The sequence below is a fragment of the Vulpes lagopus genome, chromosome 21, assembly GCF_018345385.1.
Source record: "Vulpes lagopus strain Blue_001 chromosome 21, ASM1834538v1, whole genome shotgun sequence".
In the NCBI taxonomy this organism is placed as follows: Eukaryota; Metazoa; Chordata; class Mammalia; order Carnivora; family Canidae; genus Vulpes; species Vulpes lagopus.
In genome coordinates, this window is record NC_054844.1 from 19798399 (window position 1) to 19818275 (window position 19877).

Genomic DNA, 19877 nt, shown 5'->3' on the forward strand with positions numbered 1-19877 from the left:
TTCAGTTCTGTACACCAGCATTTCCTAAGGGGTATTCCGAGTATGGTAGGAAGTATCTTTGAAGTAATGACTCATTTCTTACCTCAGGTATTCCTTTCTTCCCTCATCCTTCTTCCTGTCTTAAGCTGCCTTAACAGGCAAGTAAATCACCTCCCTAGGGAATAGAAGCAATAGGAGAATATGAGGAAAAGGGAGCTCCATGGTGCTTATGAGTTGTATGGAGTTAGCTTTCTAGGAAACAAAAATGATTCATGGCATAGAGTAGAAGATTTAAGTGGCAATCTCATGGGGAAAGCCCAAAACCACTAGGTTGGTACATGGGATATCTGCACCTTTTCCTGGATGGAAACCAAATGGAAGCAGAAATTCCTCACAGAATAGTGAGCTGACATGTCTAAGAAAGATGGGGCCCTCACGTCCACGCAGAGTTTTTTATGCCTCAACATGGAACAGATCAGTTAGTAAAAGTATCTCCATCAGTCCCAGAATAGTATGGAAGAAATAGAAAGCCACTGGATTTGAAAAACATGCCTCAGCAACAGGAGTACAGACCAAATTCCCAGGACCAGATAGCAGTTTGGACACCTCAGTGGTTATTAGTATACATCAATGACACAGAGGAACCAGATAAGTGCCACTTCACCATTTTACAGCCTCCCCAGTACTAGAAGACTCCAGAACATAGACACACTCATGGGGGCAATTAAGAAATCCTAAATCTCTACCAGTCTTGGAAGAGAGAATCAAACTAGACATCAAATGAGCTATTTAGAACTACAGAACTGTACATTTCTTACATATGCCAGTGTATAGACTGAGATTGTTATCAGTGCATATAGAATATATGATCCATACATTGTTTTCCCTTTCCCAGAAAGGGTTCCCTTGTCAAATAGGTTTGGGAAATTCATACTTTCCTTTTGGAAGTCAAATGCCCCAGTTTTTTGTCCACATTTGTTTGACATTATTTTACCATTTTGGAGTGACCCCATTAATTAATGATCCTTGGAACATTATTAAACATTTCTCTAAATTTATTTCTTAACTCATAGTTTAACATTTCACTCCCTGCCAAGAAGCCATCAATGGATTTCAATATATCTTTGTTTTTTTTTTCCTTTTTTCGTGAAAAAAAATGTCCTCTTTAAGATCCTCCACAACGCAGCCTGCTCTAGTAATTAGTATTGTCTTCACTCTTTCCCAGTGCAGATCCTTTACTTTATCTGGGTCAGACATTTCCTTGGTTCCTGAACAAATCACACTCACTTTTCTCCTATAATTTTCATCTCTTCTTGGACTCTGCATTGCCACACACTAAGTAGGCTAGCCATTTGGGTTCTCCACTCCTAGAAATTTCCAAGCCTTTCTGATCTCATTTTTTAAATTTATTTTTTATTGGTGTTCAATTTTTCAACATACAGAGTAACACCCAGTGTTCATCCTGTCAAGTGTCCACCTCAGTGCCCGCCACCCAGTCACCGCCACCCCCTGCTCACCTCCTCTTCCACCAACCCTAGTTCGTTTCCCAGAGTTAGGAGTCTTTCATGTTCTGTCTCCCTTTCTTTTTTTTTTTAATTTATTTTTTATTGATGTTCAATTTGTCAACATACAGAATAACACGCAGTGCTCATCCCGTCAAGTGCCCTGATGTCATTTTAATTGTTCTTTGTAAAACATGAGCACTTGACCCTACTAGACATTAGCTCATATGCTGCTTTGACCATCAGGAATTACACTGATGTGCTCATATGTTATCCAGAAAATCCAAATTCCTGTGGTAAACAACTGTATCTTGTGTTAGTTTTATACTACTTTTAAAGCCTGGCCAATGTCTACCAAAAAAAGAAAATGTACAAATGAATATGTTAAATTTTCTAAGAGTATAGAGATTTTATAGAGATTGGTAGAAACAGTAAGTTTTTTAAATGCTGGATAGAATTTGCCTGTGAAGCCATCTGGCCCTGGGCTTTTACTCAAACCCAGACTTTTTTCCAAAGTCCTTGCTCTTCAACCTATATCATATACATAGATAAGAATATGCTGTGGATAGCAAGATATAAATGTTGTGAGGCAGAAGACTATTCAAGCTTCACCCTTTGCATTCATATCTTCATCCAAGTCCATTATACTTAAATGAAAAGGCCCCATTTCAGATCTTCTGGGGCTTCTTTTACCTATCAGTAAAATTTTCCTACAATAGTGGAGTTTTTTTTTTTAATCAAAAGAAGAAAAGAAGTTAGAAATGGAAATGATAGAGAATAGGTTTCCCTCTCTGTCTAGACAAATGCATTTGTCTTAACAGCTCTCTTGAATCTTGGTGAAGATAGAGACTCTAGAGCGAGTAAAACTGGTACTCTTCCCAACACCTGCTCTCACTGTATGAGGACTAGGGATAATCAGAGAAGTAGACCTTATATGCATCACATGCTTCACTAGACTGGCATTGTTCCAGACAAATAAATTACTTGACTACAGAAGGGGCAGTTATGTTGGAATTTCAACTAAACAATAACAACGATAGTGGCAAAAAATAACAATATTAATAACTATGGATTTGTGGGCTTCCTAAATTGTTCAGAAATGTGAGGTCCACACCTCTGATGTGTCTGCTGTCCAATGCTTGATTTGTGGTATAGATCAAAAACTTTTCCCTGGGTGGCTCAGTTGGTTAAGCATCTGCCTTTGGCTCAGGTCATGATCCCAAGACCGTGGGACGGAGCCCAACATCAGGGTCTCTGCTCAGTGGGGAACCTGTTTCTCCCTCTCCCCCTGCTTACCACTCCCCCAATTTGTGCTCTGTCTCTGTGTGAAATAAGTAAATAAAATCTTTTAAAAATTTTTTCCCGGGGGATCCCTAGGTGGCTCAGCGGTTTAGCGCCTGCCTTCAGTCCAGGGCATGATCCTGGAGACCCAGGATCGAGTTCCACGTCAGGCTCCCTGCATGGAGCCTGCTTCTCCCTCTACCTGTGTCTCTGCTTCTCTCTCTGTGTCTCTCATGAATAAATAAATCTTTTTTGTTAATAAATTTATTTTTTATTGGTGTTCAATTTGTCAACATACAGAATAACACCCAGTGCTCATCCCGTCAAGTGCCCCCCTCAGTGCCTGTCACCCAGTCACCTCCACCCCCACCCCCCCGACCTCCCCTTCCACCACCCCTAGTTCGTTTCCCAGAGTTAGGAGTCTTTCATGTTCTGTCTCCCTTTCTGATATTTCCCACTTATTTTGTCTCCTTTCCCCTTTATTCCCTTTCACTATTTTTTATATTCCCCAAATGAATGAGACCATATAATGTTTGTCCTTCTCCGATTGACTTATTTCACTCAGCATAATACCCTCCAGTTCCATCCACGTTGAAGCAAATGGTGGGTATTTGTTGTTTCTAATGGCTGAGTAATATTCCATTGTATACATAGACCACATCTTTTTTATCCATTCATCTTTCTTTTTTTTTTAGTTTCTTTTTTTAAATAATAAATTTATTTTTTATTGGTGTTCAATTTACCAACATACAGAATAACACCCAGTGCTCATTCCGTCAAGTGCCCCCCTCAGTGCCCGTCACCCATTCACCCCCACTCCCCGCCCTCCTCCCCTTCCACAACCCCTAGATAGTTTCCCAGAGTTAGAGTCTCTCATGTTCTGTCTCCCTTTCTGATATTTCCCACTCATTTCTTCTCCCTTCCCTTATATTCCCCTTCACTATTATTTATATTCCCCAAATGAATGAGAAAATATAATGTTTGTCCTTCTCCGATTGACTTACTTCACTCAGCATAATACCTTCCAGTTTCATCGACGTTGAAGCAAATGGTGGGTATTTGTTGTTTCTAATTGCTGAGTAATATTCCATTGTATACATAAACCACATCTTCTTTATCCATTCATCTTTCGATGGACACCAAGGCTCCTTCCACAGTTAGTCTATTGTGGACATTGCTGCTATAAATAAATAAATCTTAAAAAAAATACTTTTCCTTGAAAAATCATGTGAAATTTACATACAGTGAAATTCACAGAACCCAATTTTTTACTGTCCATTTGGTCAGGGACTAATTGTCATATTAAAATCACCCTCTGTCAGCTATTTTTTCTAATGTATATTAGTTTCTTATTTAATCAGACTTACACATTTTATTTCCATTGAATATGGAATTCTAATTCCTTATTATTTAACCTTAACTCAGATCTTACCCTCTCTTTTAATAAATTAGGACATACTAGTCTTGTAAAATATTATTTCTATTTATCAGTTAGTACATTCCTGTCTCTTCTTTCATCTGACAGGTGAGACATACAATCACTCAATCTTCATGCAAAGATATATGATGATGTAATACAGATTTTACAGAATATTGTGTATGTTATTTCTATTACATAATTCATTTTAGTGTTTCCATCCATCAAAATATAGCATTCATATGAAATGTTTCTAAAAATTTTTTGCCTCTTATGTACAGACATATATAAATGAATAACTGTCTTACAACATGTAATAGGTTGACCTATTTATTTGTATGTGGGGATTTATATAGTGATTTGTCTCCAAAGAGCAATTGAAATAATATTTAAAAATGGAAAACATAAAATTTTAATGTGAAGACTACAGGGAAGGCTTTAATTAAGGAGAAGGCTGACATATTTTCCTGATAATGACAACACAGACACTGTTAAATTTCTTTGCGAGGACAATGAAAAAAAAGATAGGAGGGTGCTTTTATAAAGTCATTGTTATTATGACTCAAGTCAATGAGCTGTTAAGTACAAGCTTCATTATGACCTATGTCCATCATCTTGATACTTAATAATGCACCAGGTGCACTTTTCCTGCTTTGTCAGTTGCCTGATCTATCAGTTGACTGAGCGATCCCTGCCAAATGTGACTCTTCCATCTCCAGAGGAGATAGTTGGTTTACCCACATCTAGACGTCATCATTTTCTTCTCAAAATATTTTGTTCCCTGAGACAGGTTCCATCGGAAATTAGGTCGGAAATTTGTTTACTCACCACATCGTAGGTCAGAAGAAACAAAGGAAACGGTATCTCATCTTGATAAATGTTTGAGATAGGTCAGATGACATACTAATTTTAAAAGTGTTTAATCCCACTTAAATATAGATGACGAATTAATTTAAACGTGGGCTAACCGGCCTGCTTTGCACAGCATCCGGGTAGTGCCTTTGCTCCCAAGTTAACCTGATCGTACACAGGTGCCCTTGTTTCCTGACTTCATCCCCAAACCATCACGGTTATTTCAGTTTACCTTCTCCTTTTCCAGAACATCTTGTTTGCAGTCATGCAAAGGGAGTGTTTGGTGCAAAGACGCCTAATTCATAATTAGCATTGTCGTTATCATGGACATACTACGTAGGGGAATGCCTCTGCTGGAAGTCACCCGCCAGGACCCACAGATCTGTGGCCCACACCCGCGGGCTGGCTGGGCTCGGAGGAAGGTGGGTCGCAGCTCCTTCCAGACCCAAGCCCAGGGCGCTGGACGGTCGTGGTTCACCCAGGTTGGAGGCAAAGTGCCCAGGGTAACAGCACTTCTCATTTTTGGTGGAAACTGCCCCCTCGCTCCGGCTTTCAGGACCTGGGGGTGTGCGCACTCATCGCGACTGTCCCTCTCTTAAGTGGGGCACTCCGCGAGCCCCCCCCCGCCCCCCTTCACCTCTGCGCGCCCCCCTGCAGCCCTTGCAGCGCGCAGCGCACCCCAGCGGCGGCCACTGAGCTTCCGGGGAGCTCGCCAGTTGCCTCGGTCGCCGCCTGGGAATCTGGGGCCCCGAGCGTCTGCGAGCCCCGGTCTCCGTCGGACCCGGGAGGACGCGCGGCGGCTGCGCCTGCCCCACCCGCCCCACCTGGGAGCGGGGAGGCCCGGGAGAGGCGGGGCGCGGCCGGCGGCGGGCCCGGGCGGAGCAGCGCCGCCCACAGCCCGGGGCCTGGCGCGCAGCGGAGGGGGAGCGGCTCGGGCAGAGCTCTCCTGCTCCGGGGGAGGGACCCCCGCCGCGGTGCTCTGCAGCACCAGGCAGCTGCCAGGCGCCGCGCGGTCCGGGAGCGGGCCAGCCCCGGCTGGGGGCGGGGGGGGGGGGGGGCGAGAGCTGCAGCGGATCAGGCCTCCGCGGAAGCGGCTGGTGATCCATCACCGGGACTTCCCCTTCTCTTACTTTGTTAGGAAAGCCACCAGGTAAGGAGGGGACCCCGGAGGACGCGCCGGGCGCTGAGTGACCTGGGGGCTCAGCTCGCCCCCTTCCTTCACCCTTAAACGCGCTCTGTTCCCAGGCCCTTTGCTTTCGGAGGTCTTTGGTCCCGCTGGGGCCTAGAGACCTCGACTCCGTGGCCGGCACAGTCGGGGCGCCCAAGCGTGGGGCTCCATCCAACTTGCTCACAAAGTTCAGATACGACCATGTACCTGCCGGACCCCCTCCCTCGCCCCGCCCCCCACCCCGCTGCCCTGGCGATCCCCGAGGGCAAGATTGTTCACCGACACCCGCGCCCAGAGGCCTTCCCCGGGCCCCTCTCTAGCCTCCGGGGCCCCCTAAATCTTAGCGAACCCCAAACCGTGTTGGAGCCCCTTCCCTGCAGCTCCTCCGGGAGCATCATTTCCAGCTGGGTCGCGGCGGCTCCGCTCTGCCCCCCACCCCCGCGCCGGCCCTCGGGGGGCGGGGAAGCCGGGCGGGGGAGAGCGCGGGGAGCCCCGAGGCAGCGGCAGGCGGGCGTCCTCCCGGAGCGAGCGCGGTCGCCTCTCGGCCCCTCGCAGTCCCCCCCCGCCCCACCTCGCGCGCCTCCTCCCACTCCCTCCGGCTGCGCCCAGGGCTCCGCTGCGCGCACTCCGAGGCGCTGGGGAGGGCGGCGGCGGCGGAGGGCGGGGAGGAGGCGCCCGGGGAGCGCCGCGCGCGTGGGAAACGCTCGCCGCGGCGCCGGGGAGGGGTTGGGGCTGGGGCGGCGGCGGGCGGAGGCGTCCCCGCACCCCGAGCAGCGGCCGGGGACTCCGGGGCGCACCGGCTGCAGGCGGCGGTCGGGGGGCGACGCGCGCCAGGCGGGGCTGGTGGGGCGCCCGGGCTCCCCCCGCCGCGCGCTCTGCAGTGCCGGGCGCTCCCCGCCAGGGGGCGGCGCAGCGGGGGCGGCGGCCGGCGGCGGGGTCGGGAGCCCGGGAGCAGGCTTCAGGGGCCGCCTCACCTGGGCTCGTCGTCCCCCCGTGTCCCCCCGCCCCCCAGCCCAGGGCCTGCGGAGGCCGCGGGGGCTGCGCCTCCAACGTCCTGTGTTCGCTGTGTTGCCCTTTGGAGACCAAACAAGGTAGTTCGCCGAGCATCCCCCCTCCCACTTCCCTTGGGGGCGCGGGGCTGGGTGCGGGGCGGGGGCGTCGGGGTCTTCCCTGGAAACGGCCTGATGGGTTTCCCCGCCTTTATTCTCTTCCGGTGTAGTAGGACTTTGGGATCTTAGGAGCGGCTCCTGTTTTTTTGTTTGTTTTTTCACAAAAGGCTGTTTCTCCTAAAGAGTCGGTGTGGACGTCATCACTGTCGGGGTTTGGGGACGGAGCCGACCGCTTAGGGCAAATCTGATCTCCAGGGTTTAGTCACTCCGCCCTCCCTTAAACTCTCCTTGCCCGCCTTGGCAGTCTTCCTTGGAAAGTCCTGAACCTGGAGCCACCAGAGGGTCAGCCCCGAAGAGAGAGTGATGTGTGCTGGAGGGGCGCTGCTGGGGGGGCCGGGCCGCGCACTCAGGCACCGCGACCCCGAATTCTTGCCCGCTGCGGCCGCCGGTCCGGGACTCCCCTGCCGCTCCCAGGCCATCTGTCCCCAGTTCCCTTTGCCCCTGGCCCACTTCCCCCTCTCTGTCTCATTGAATGGAGAGTGGGCAGGAGAACTGGGCTGATTTTTTTTTTCAGTGTGTCAGGGTGTTCTTTGGAGGTGTTCTGTAGGCGGGTTATTAATAGTTGAAAGAAAAAAGTGAGGGGTCTTACATAAATCAGCATAAATGTCCTCTTCTTCCCCAGCCCCCTCCCTCTAAAGGTAGGCACTTAGGGTAGCTTGGTGGTCTTGTTAAATAGTCGTACATAAGAATACTTCTCTCGGAGCCTGCCAAAACTTTGCTAGCAACTTTTTATTGGGAAACAAATGGAAAGAGTTAAATTTACTGTTTTCCGCTGTACTTTTTCTCCCAAGTAGCATAAAATTAAAATCCTAATTTCTTAGAGTTGCTGCTCAGTGTAAAATTTAGGTCATCTGAAACCCTATGTAAAGACTTTTTTTTTTTTTTTAGCTATGGTTATTATATTATAGTTGTTGGCAATAGACTGACCACCTTCATTAAAACGTATGTGTGTATATATATTCTTATATATCTATCTGTATGAGTTTATGTTGAGTAAAAGTCAGAAAATGAAAGTGTAAAATATTTAAAGAGTAGTACAGGCCATTAATTTTAAGGGTTATAAAGCGCTGGAAGCTGTCAGTTTAAAGAATATAATCTAAGAGCTTGTGTGTAGTTAGGGGTTCTGGTTTGGGCTTATATTTGGTGGCATTAACTGGAGATTTAAGAGAGATTAGACAGTGGTTGATTACAAAAATTCCAAATTTCTAAACCCAGTGTGATTCATATGATTGTGGTAAAAGCTTATTGCAGAAATTTTGACTTTAGAGCTGGGATTTTTTTTTTTTTTTTTTTTTAACTAGAAGCTCACATTACTTTGCTTTTTTCCCTTTTGTTACACACTGTAAGTGTAAAATGAGTCTGTGATTCAGGGCCCCGCGAAACAGATGATTCTGTAGAAACATTTAACATGTTTTAAAATTTAAAATAAATTTGGATTCACTTAGATTGGGCATCTGTGCCTGTAAACAGGCATGTTGATGTAATATTTCTACCTTATTTAATTGTTGTCATTGGACATTCCTGCATGCTTTTTTATCCTATCCCCAGACTGAATGATCTGTACTCAGAAGTAACCCTTGAACACGATGAAGGTTTCTGGCATTCCTAAATTCTTATTTAAATACCTGCAAAGGGGATCCTTGGGTGGCTCAGCGGTTCAGTGCCTGCCTTTGGCCCAGGGCATGATCCTGGAGACCTAGGATGGAGTCCCACGTCAGGCTCCCTGCATGGAGCCTGCTTCTTCCTCTGTCTGTGTCTCTGCCTCTCTCTCTCTCTCTCTCTCTCTCTCTCTCTCTCTATATATATATATATATATATATATATATATATATATATATATGTATATCACGAATAAATAAATAAAATCTTTTTAAAAAATACAAAATAAATAAATACCATGAAAATTGGTTGACCTTGAAAGGATTTCTGCTGCTCTATTACATTGTTTATTATAACTTATCTTCAAACACAGAGCTAAGCATACATAAAACACAGAGCTAAGCTACATAAGCATATAACTACAGGGACTCAGATAATCAATAATATGGTCATGAGAAATCCCTTCCCCGATGACTGCTGGTTAAAAATTGTTGTCTGAATGAGCAAATATACTAGATCTGCTTTCCTGTATAATTTAACACTGAGCTCATCCCTCCAAGAAAATAATTAGAAACAAAACAGTTGTGAGACAACTATAGTAATAAAAACCACATAATAGAGTTTTTAAGTCCTGGCTCTATTTAAGATATATAGTAGGCCCTGTAGGTTATATGAGGATAAATTAAGCATAGTTAGTTACTAGGCTTACATCCAAGAGGTGATAAATATTCATAGTTAAACTGCAGTGTTAATTTTATGCAACACATAGACCAGCGTTTAGATAATCAAAGACTGCTGTCCCTTTTGTTGTAGTTCATTTAGGAGCCTTATTTATTGATCCATTCACTTCACTCAAAAATTATTTGTTGTAGACACACTATGAGACAGGCATTTTCTCAGCACCGGAACAAGGCACACTGGCAGCTCTGATGAAATTTATATGTGGTTGGAGGAGACACACAATAAGACAACAGATCAACTAATAAGAATTTAGGTTTTGTGAAGTGAGACCATCAGGTGTCAAAGGCCACGTAAGGTGGCACGATCAAGGAAGACTTGTCTGGGTAGAGATGCAGAAGCTGTGATCAGCCAGGTGTAGGTGAGGGGAGAACATTCCAGACTGAGGACAGTTAGAGCTTGGTGTGCTTGAGGAGCACCAGGGAGGCCAGCTTGGGCAAGTGGAACAATGGTAGGGGATTGAAAGAGTTTGAGTTTTATTCTTTAGTAGCACTGAGACACCAAGTAGGATAATTATGATGTTAAGATATACTTTGTTTAAAGATTCCTCAGGCTGCTATGGGGATAATGGATTGAAAAGGGGCACGTATAATACAGAGAGACCAGTGAGGAGGCTGTAGCCATAGTGGACTTACTTAGACCAGGATGTAACATAAGAGATAGAAATGACCAGATTGGGATACAAGCTTTGGGGAATCACATAGATGGGGCTTGGCTTGGATGTGAGATTTGAAGGAAACACATTTAGAAGTATTCCTAGATGTTGATTTGAGTAACTAGGGAGGTGATGGTGCTTTTATTAATATAAGGAAAAATGGCAGGGAGTGAGATTGTAGTAAGATAATGAGTATCATTAGGAATTCTGGTTTTTTTTTTTTTTTTTTTTGCCATTTTAAGTTGTCTGTTTAGATATCCACATGGGCTTGTCAAGTAGGTGTTTTGATTTAAAAAAGAAAAGTTGATCACCATTTTCCAATAAGATAAGAATCATTTGACTAAATTTTAGGTTGGTAGCAGAAATAATTCAAATTCCTATTTTTATATTGATTTAGCAATTTAAGGTACATATACGTATCTATAAATCACATAGGGGATCCCTGGGTGGTGCAGCAGTTTGGCGCCTGCCTTTGACCCAGGGTGCGATCCTGGAGACCCGGGATCGAGTCCCATGTCGGGCTCCCGGTGCATGGAGCCTGCTTCTCCCTCTGCCTGTGTCTTTGCCTCTCTCTCTCTCTCTGTGTGACTATCATAAATAAAAAAGAAAAAAAAATTAAATCACATAGAATATATTAATTTAAATATAGTGCTTTTTTTTCTATCCACATCTTACAAAACAATTTTATTTAGAAACTTCCTATACATCTTTTTTTTCTTCTTTTTTAATTTGTGAATGAGAAGCAGAGACACAGGCAGAGAGAGAAGCAGACTCCTTGCTGGGAAGCCCAATGTGGGACTTGATCCTGGGTCTCCAGGATCATGCCCTGGGCGGAAGGCGGTGTTAAACCGCTGAGCCACCCGGGCCCTCCTGTACATTTTTGACAGCTTCACATGCATTTTTGACATCAATGTCTTTGGCACCACTACTGCAATTTGGCGGGGGGGGGGGGGTATGGAGTGTTTCTTCTTAAAGAGGTCTTTGAAAGGCTTTTATATCTGTATCCAGCACTTGAAATTCTGTGGTCACCCTGATAATATCTGCGTTATCATTATTTTTTTTTTTACCCACTCCATTCTAGACTGGTATTTCAGAATAATAGATATTTACCAAATAATACATCGTTCTTCAAAATAAAATAATCAAGGGAATATCTCAAAAATGGAAAACTTAGTAGAGATTCAGAAATAAAGCAGCCTGTTCTTTTTTCACTCTGTATTCTTTTTTCACTTAATAAATTATGGAGATTTATTAAGTAAAATAAATATTTTTCAATGTCTGCCTTGTATTCCATTGTATAAATGTGTCATTATGTATTTAACCAGCCTTCCAGTTGTGGTATAGGTAGCTTATTATCTATGCTATAAAAAATAGTGCTACAGGAAATATGCTTGTACTTGTTTTGCCACATGTGTAAAACTTCTGGAACAAAGGATAAATGCATTTCAAAAATGGTTAGGTGTTGCCTGTTTACCCTCCATCAAGGTGGTAACAATTTTTAGTACAGACGAAAAGATTGACGAATGCCTATATACAAACACTCTCCAAAATAGTGCATAGTCCAACTTTTTTTGTCCTGGCGTTTTAGTGAAAATAATCAATGTGTCCTTATAGAGTGGGGATTGCATTGCTTTTATTATGGACATATTCTTTTAAACATTGTTAGTGTTAGTAAGTTTTTGTCTTTTGAAGGTAAATTTGAGTTTTGGGAAAAGTCAAATCTTATGCATAAGAGTTACTAAGTTAGCTGTTACTCTAGGGTTTTTTGCATTTACTTTTTTTTTTTTTTTTGGTTTTGGTTTTATATGTTAGTTTTGAGAGAAGGGCTTAGTGAAGAAGAAGATCTAACTTTTGGAGAAAACTAATATCCTTTTTTTATCTTATGAATTTTCCTATAAGTTAGTTTCAAAAGAAGAGCTCCAAAAATGTCTAAAGTAATGGCACTATCCATTGATATGAAACATTTTTCGAAACAGAATCCTTTGAATTGAACAGTCATTTTGATGTGTATAATCTGATGTTTGTTTAAAAAAAATCACGCACCATGAGGCCTTCAACGCAAATGGATCTCTTTCACATAATTTAAATAATTTAAATTTGCTTGAACTAAATTTTTAAAATTAGCTATTGCTTACTTTTTAATTTTCTTCCTTTATACCAGGGGTATACCCGGAGCAGGCCTCGCCGTCCAGCCATGGTCAACCCCACCGTGTTCTTTGACATCGCCCTAGACGGGGAGCCTTTGGGGGGCGTCTCCTTAGAGCTGTTTGCAGACCAAGTTCCAAAGACAGCAGAGAACTTTCGTGCTCTGAGTACCGGAGAGAAGGGATTCGGTTACAAAGGTTCCTGCTTTCACAGGATTATCCCGAGATTTTTGTGCCAGGGTGGGGACTTCACCCGCACGATGGCACTGGCGGCAAGTCCATCTACGGGGAGAAGTTTGATGATGAGAACTTCACCCTGAAGCACGCGGGGCCTGGCATCTTGTCCATGGCCAACGCTGGACCCAACACCAACGGTTCCCAGTTTTTCATCTGCACCGCCAAGACCGAGTGGTTGGACGGCAAGCATGTGGTCTTCGGCAAGGTCAAGGAGGGCATGAACATCGTGGAAGCCGTGGAGCGCTTCGGGTCCAGGAATGGCAAGACCAGCAAGAAGATCACCATCGCGGACTGCGGACAGATCTGATGAATCTAACTCCTGTTTTATCTGAACTTCCAGACCCTTCCTCTAGCTCAGGAGAGCTCCCCTCCACCCCCACCTGCTTGAAATAGCCCAGAGTCTCCGCACTCTCACCACAGTTCTGCAGGCTCCGTGGTTCCTTCCCCAGGTCTAGCTGGTTTGCAGAGTTCGGTTTATGATGATGAAATAAAACCTAAAACACACACACACAAAAAAGAAGAGATCATTTGTACCATTATTGAACAAGCATTATTAGAATACTATTTACAGAATCTATAATCTTTCTATTACCAGATCAAATTGTTTATATTTTCCCTCTTCTAAATCTAATCTGTATATTAGCAATATAGATAAGATTATCCAACAACTAGCATATTAGCTAACCAAATTTCATGAATATTTCTTTTATTTTGTTTTTTTAAGGTTTTCTTTTTCTTATTTTTTTAAGATTTTATTTACTTATTCATGAGAGAGAGAGTGAGAGAGAGAGAGAGAGAGAGAGAGAGACAGAGACACAGGCAGAGGGAGAAGCAGGCTCCATACAGGGAGCCTGATCTGGGACTCGATCCCAGGTCTCCAGGATCATGCCCTGGGCTGAAGGCAGCGCTAAACTGCTGAACCACCTGGGCTGCCCTAAGGTTTTATTTCTAAGTAATTTCCACACCCAATGTGGGGTTGGAACTTACAACCCAAGATCAAGACTTGCATGCTCTACTGACTGAGCCAGCCAGGACCCCCTTAAATTTAGGTTTCAAGTATCACTAGGATAGCCACATGTGGATATCAAGGGAGCCACTTACTATATGAGCAAAGAGAAGACTTGGGTTGGATGTATGTTTGTGAGTCAACTACACAAAGATTGTTAGTGACGTTATGTATGTCAGAAGTCATCTTAGAGATTATAATAAGAGGGCCTCATAATGAGCCCTGAATTAATCTTGGAACTTGGGATAATATACTCAAGAATACACAGTTGTTTTTTTCTTTTCAAGAGACAAAAACAATCTTGTAATATTTAGGGTTTGTGGGCCACCTAGGTCTCTTGCGTAGTCTTTTAAAAACTAGCCTTTAAAAATCCGAAAACATTCTTAGTTTGCAGGTAGTACAAAAATAGGCCACTTGCTGGATATGGGCGGTCAGTCTTGCTGACCCCTTGACAAAAATCAACTTTTTCTCAATTTTTCTCTGAAAAGGAAGAGATTGGATAGTCACTTAAAGATCTGGGGTGGGTGGAAATTTTTTTCTTTTAAAACTGAAGACAGATGAAACCAATGAAAATATCTCAAAACAAAGAAGTCAGAAATACCAGAGAAGAACTACGGTAAAGTCCTTAAGAATGGGATGGCATTCAAAGAGATCAAACAATTTGCCTCTAGGAAGAGCAATTCCTCCTTAAATAGGAAGGTCTACATACAACTGAGGTGAAATGTCATCAGTGTAGTCTTAAAGGAGACAACCTAAAAACCAGTAGCTTAGGCAGGGCTTGCTTCTTCATCAAATGAAGGTGACAAAAATTCTTAGTTACTTCTACGTTTCAGGCTAAGTAATCTGAGTATAGCCCTGGGTGATTTAGCTCTGAAGATGATAAAAATACAATTAATAGAATTTTAAAAATAAAAGCCTCTTGAAACAGAAATATATATATATATATATATATATATATATATATATATATATATGACTCAGGAATTAAAAAAAAAGTTACTGTAATTTTTTTGGAACTAGTTTTGGAAGGTCAAATGAGGAGCCAAGGAGAAACATCCTATAACAGAGAAAAATTAGAAGTGAGACTCCTAAGTAGAGAAAAACATGGGGGGGGGGTGGGGGGAAAGAATAGATGGAGAACAAGTATTCATTCAAAAGTATTCAGTAATTTCTTGAGCTAAGAAAAAAACGAGTGTTCAGATAGAAATGGCTAACTTACTGGCAGGATTTTAACAAAGACAAACGAAGACAGTAAGACATTAGAAAACTTTATTGGGCCCTCTATTAGTAGTATTTTTTTTTAAGTTTAGTTCCCAGGCTGGATCCAATTTCAGTTTTCTTATCATAAAATAATGATGGTTTTAATCTCTAGACAGCTATAGAAAACATATCATGTTAAAAATATATAGTGGATTTCTCTCCAATAATAAACACCATCATAGTTATGTAAAATTCCAACTTGTTCCACCTGGCTACACGAAATGCAAAAATCAAAGGAAGTTGATAGAGACTGTTTTGTGAAGCCAGATCAGATTCCTAACATCAACGTATTTAACCCACACAAAATGTGGTAGGGAAGAGTGGACTTTCTTTCAACTTATTATTTGCTTCCTTGCGATTGAGATTGCAATCTCCTATATTTGAGATTGCAGTGTTTTACACCTCTTTGTATAGAGCTGAAAAATGAACACCAAGATGCCAGAAATTATGGGTCCAAGAAGGCCTGCAAAACTCAAAATGGTTTTCAACAATTAAATACCTTTCAGGTGTTCCACTACATTATTGAGTTATTTTATGAGCTCAGGATCAGTTGTTACAAGCAAGGGGAGTCCGTATTTCTGCACTCCGGTAGAGGTTTCAGATGGATCTATGCCACGCTGATATAAAATGCTGTTGATGCCAAATGCTGGAAACAGGGAATGTTAAAGTCATTTTGCAACTCTGGAAAATAAAACCTATTTAGATGTGGCTGCGGTTTCATTCATGGTATCAAACTGAAAAAGCCTAAATGTGCGTTTGTGGGTGTCTTGCTGAAAGCAGAGTAGGTGAAAAGTGCCACTGAAAATCCTTAAAAATGTTGCTTCTAAGTGAAAAGAACATGATACCTGCGTTTATGCAGAAATAAAAATGCCAAACTGCATTAACCTAGTGTCAAAGTAGAACTACAAGCTCACAGGTAATGCAAGCCCCAATTCAGGTTATGTGACCACAGGGTGTTTAAACAGGCTTTTGCCTCTGGATTAGCAACTGATTAACCGGTCCAATGCTCCAGAGCAAGCCTCTCCCTCACTTTTCCCTCCTCTTCTCCTATCAGAGGGTACAAACAGGGCCTGGTCCAGGACAGAGTTTCCTAAATCTAGTCCATCGCAGTCAGTACCGGAATCAAAGCTTGGTGGATGGGCTGTTCAAAATATACTGGGGCTCCACCCCTCTCGGGGTGGGGCTGGGGCCGGGGCTGGGAAGCCTGTCAGACCGCAGTTTAAAGCAAGGCTGCTGGGCAGCCCTGATGGCCCAGCGGTTTGGTGTCGCCTTTGGCCTGCGGTATGATCCTGGAGACTAACCATGGAGACCCAGGATCGAGTCCCACGTCAGGCTCCCTGAATGGAGCCTGCTTCTCCCTCTGCCTGTGTCTCTGCCTCTCTGTGTGTGTGTGTCTGTTGTGAATAAATAAAATAAAATCTTTAAAAAAAATAAATAATTAAAGCAAGGCTGCTGGGGGAGGGGCCGGCGCGAGGCAGGCCTGAACAGCACCTGGGCTTCCCATCGAAATAGTGGTGGTGGAAGGGGAGGTAGGAGGGGGGTGGGGGTGAATGGGTGACGGGCACTGAGGGGGGCACTTGACGGGATGAGCACTGGGTGTTATTCTGTATGTTGGTAAATTGAACACCAATAAAAAAATAAATTTATTATTTAAAAAAATTACCTCTGTGCCATCAGGTTTCAATGATCAATCTATCCCTCACTGAGCCACTATTCCCTCAAAGTATAGCTCAGGGGTTACAGGCACAAGATTTTGCTCAACCTGGGTACAAATCCGAGCTTCACTACTCACTTTACACAAATAACATCTCTGAGCCTTCCATTCAAATTTTGCAAAATGAACATAACAATACCTCATTCAACTTTGTATTAGATAGGTGATGATGGAAAGTGTTTGGAGTACTTAGGAAATGGTAGGTATATAATCATCATCGTCATCATTTAGTCACTGTGGAGAGAGAAGTAGTACATAAGAGGGATATTCCTTCCCCTTAGGAGATTTTACTATCTCCTTGACACAAAATAAATGTATGGAGAGACGAAGGACTTGTAAACCTAAAACTCTATTCAAGCCCTAATGTCCAATGGGATTAGAAGAGTTGATAGCAGATTTCAGTGCTCTAATACGATTGGTGTTTTTCTTGTGTCACTCATCATCCCCATGCCTCACCACATTACATACACCACACATCCACCACAGCCTCTCATTTAAGAAGTTGACTGGATAATGCTTGGATAACAAAGATTCTGAGAGTTCATTTTGCACATTACCCTGTTTCTGAGCAGGAGCCCAACTGAGGCACTCCACACCCAAGTGAGACAGTCATGCACAGGGCTAGAGATCCTGTGCCCTACCATCTCCGGCCATCTCTGGTCACCCCCTAATCTCAGAAAATTCTTCTTTCTGCTCAATCTCAATCTATTTTATTTAACACTGGCCTCTATTTGTCACCCATTCTGATTGGGGATGAGGTACACAAATCCTCAAAAACCTAAGAAAATTCTCAAATGCCTCCCTGGCATTGTTCCATTGCCTATCTCGCCAGGTCTCTGGATTATAGGGTTTAAAATTTTTGTTGTTCACTCATTAAAAATCATAGAATGATCCCTTAAGTAGCATTAATTTGGTTCCTACCAGTGTATAACCCCTTATGTAGAAATTTGGTCTCTCCTGAAAGCATTTGGAGGATGTAAGTATCATAATTTCCAGAACGGATAGTTAAGAATTCCTATTTCATCCCCCAACCTCCAGAGCCTCTCAATTTGTATCATCATGTTATAACACATTTGATGAAGTGACAATACAGCTCTGAGGGGGAGGCATGACTAATATGACCTCCTCAGTCCCTTTCTGTCCATCATATTAAGGATGGGAAAAAAGAATGGCAGCCATCCCCACCACCCAATGCTTGACCACAGGGAGCCCCTGAGGACCAGACAGACCCCAGAGAGGGCACCACAGGCTTTTTCCCCAGAGTGGGCAGAGTCCACAACCTGGCATAGTGACTGGAGTGGGAATTCTGGGGACAGAGGACACAGACCCCACACTTATCCCTCTTCCCCAATTTCAACTTCTGCAGCCTAGCGCCCTCCTCTATGCTCCCAATTCTAAAGTTGTCAGACCTTCCATAGTGCTCATCTGAGCCCAGACACCTGTCATCCATCATCTCAGGCCAGTGCTTTCCAAAGCTAAAAAAGCATAGAAATCACTTGGGAGCCTGTTAATAATGCAGCTTCTGATTCAGGAGGTCTGGGTTGGGGCCTGAGATTCTGTGCTTCTAATAAGCTCCCAGGTGACCCCCATGCTTCTGGTCCATGGACCACACTCCGAAGAGCAGGGATCTAGATGACTGTAGCAGGTGCTACCACTGTCTCCCAGGAAGAGCCTCTCTATCCATAACCTACTGTCTGTCTATCCTCCAGATGGGTGTGAGAATCATATCTCATCTTTCCTGGGTCAGAAACCACGCTCCATGGCACAATACACAATAAAGCCTGAAGCATAAATTCCCTTCAAATGTGAGAAAACACACCCCTCACAAGAGACTCATCTTTCATGACTCGTAGGATCTGTGTAGCCTAGAATTTCTGTCCCTTTTCCTTTCCACTCACCTGCCCCTCTTCTATTTCCCAAATTACTCCATAAGCACCCACCTCCAGGAAGTGTCTCTTGACCAATACCTCTCTCAGTTTCTACTCATACCTTCCCTTCCAGAGTAATGATGCCTCCATTCCTATCCAATTATCATCTATTTTGTCCACTTTTCTACATATGTGGGGTATCAATTCTCTTTCCCTAAAGAATAATAGATGCTCTAACAAGGTTTTTGCACCAGTCTCTCAAAGAAGCATCTAAAGTAGTAGGTAAATATATGGGTAATCCTGCCTCGAATGATTTTCCCTGCAACCACCTACTTCCTGTTCGGAAGAGGAGAAATTCAGCAAGTAAGAAAGTAGCTTCCCTCCCTCCCTCCCAGTGTGGGCCCCATACATAATTACAGCAGAAAAGCACTGGCCCTCATATACCAAAGCATAAAACTGATGCATCAAGAAGGATGCATGTTGTGCTCACACTGGAGCCAGTCTCATCTCCAGGGACTCCCTGGAGTCAGGTAGAGTGGGTTGGCGTTTCTATCAATTTCACTCCTTTGATCACCTCCCACATCCCATGGGAAGAGATAGAGCAGGACCAAGGAACGTTATATCAGGCATTCTCCTGCCCCAGGACTTATTTTCCCTGTTGCTCTTCGAATGAACACTGCTTACCAGTGGGTCTAGAGGAAGGGGAGAACCTATCCCTGGCCCTAAGCATGATTCCACTGTAATGGAACAGACATGACAGTCACCAGAACTCAGGCATAGTCACACAAAGGCAAAACTACAAGTGCCTGGGGACAGTTCTAGCTGCTGAGTACAGATACGATTCTGGATGGAGAGAAATGCTGTTTGTCAAGGAATTCCCCCAGAAAATAGACTTAAAGAAGTAGCACAATGTTAGTCTGAAGGAAAAGGAGAATTTTCGGTACCAAGGAAATGTGTAAGGCTCAATTTAATTTAACATGAATTTATTAAATGCTCGTTGTATGCCTGGCCACCAGCTGGATGCCCTAGGAAGTGAAGAGGTTATACTCCTTACCTATGACTATAATCAGGAACAAAAAAAAAAAAAAGAAGAAGAAGAAGAAGAAAAGAAAGATACACAGATAACTGGTATGATATTTTCTTATTTCACATTTCTTCAGGTACAATGGACATAACTGTTAAGATACTTAACGTAAACATTTGAAATACTTGTAATTGTGAAATGATTCATTTAGATTTCCCTCTGTGAAAAAATTAATAATGGCATTTTAATCTAAATGCTACATTA

At 43.5% G+C, this 19877-nt stretch overlaps 1 pseudogene; it reads left to right on the forward strand.

The window, feature by feature from the left end:
* Positions 1-5967: 5967 nt before the first annotated feature.
* LOC121480065 lies at positions 5968-13383 on the forward strand (annotated as a pseudogene).
* The last annotated feature ends 6494 nt before the right edge of the window (positions 13384-19877 follow it).